Source organism: Panthera uncia, chromosome D1, assembly GCF_023721935.1.
Source record: "Panthera uncia isolate 11264 chromosome D1, Puncia_PCG_1.0, whole genome shotgun sequence".
NCBI lineage: Eukaryota > Metazoa > Chordata > Mammalia > Carnivora > Felidae > Panthera > Panthera uncia.
In genome coordinates, this window is record NC_064808.1 from 479,402 (window position 1) to 480,365 (window position 964).

The 964-nt window shown below is 69.5% G+C and overlaps 1 protein-coding gene across 1 annotated transcript in view; it reads right to left on the bottom strand.

The window, feature by feature from the left end:
• LSP1 (lymphocyte specific protein 1) overlaps window positions 1-964 on the bottom strand; it is a 27,757-nt gene that overhangs the window by 5,957 nt on the left and 20,836 nt on the right. The window lies entirely within an intron of this gene.

Below are 964 nucleotides of genomic sequence, written 5' to 3' on the forward strand. Positions count from 1 at the left end.
GGGGCACGCTGCTGCCCGGGGCCAGGGGTGGGCACACGGAGATGCAGCTGGGGGGACCCGGCTCCCCCCACACCCCACCCGAGGGCCCTGGCGCGGGTCCAGACCGCCCTCCCAGCCGTGCCCCCTCCGGCAGCAGGTCTCCGGGCGCGTCTCCGGGCTTCCTCAAAGTCACTGCCCCAGGTAGACAACCCCCACCCCCACCCCCCACAAGGAGCCCAGTCCCGCTGCCCAGGGGAGCCCAGGAGGCGACCTTGAACTTGGGTCGGAAAGATGAACCGGAGTGTGTGGGCCAGGGAGAGGGTACAAGAGCCAAGCCAAGGCCAGCGGCCAGAGCGCTCAGGTAGCCCCGGAGGGGCGGCTGCGGGGAGGCGGACGGGAGAGTCTCTGAGCCCCCCGTGAGGCGGCCCCGGGAAGCCCTGTGCCAGCCTTCAGGTCCTTTCTGGAAGGAGGCCCAGTGGGCGTGGAGGAGGGGAGATGCAGTTAGACTGGCAGGGAGGGCTCCGGGCCGGGAGGGGACAGGAGCCTCCAGATCTCCAGAGTCCCTGGGGAGACAGAGGGACTACGGGTGAGGCGAGACCCCGCTGACCCAGGGAGAGTAACCAGGCTAACTGGGGACGCGGTGGCTCAGGGAGCCCGGGACAGCAGTGGGGTAGCAGGGTCTCACGTGACCAGGGAGCAGAGGCCTGGGGCACAGGGAGAGGCCTGGAGCACCGAGGCCTTAGGCCTCCTTCCTGCCGGCCTCCCTTCTCCTCCTCCTCTTCCTCCCTACCTCCCCTCCTCCTCCTCCCCTCCTCCCTCCTCCTCCTCTTCTCTCCTCTTCTCCTCCTCCCCTCCTCCCTACTTCTCCTCCTCCCCTTCTCCTCTCCTCCCCCCTCCTCCTCTTCCCCCTCCCTCCCCCTCCTCCCCCCTCCCCTCCTCCTTTCCTCCTCCTCTTCCTCCCTACCTCCCCTCCTCCTCTCCCCTC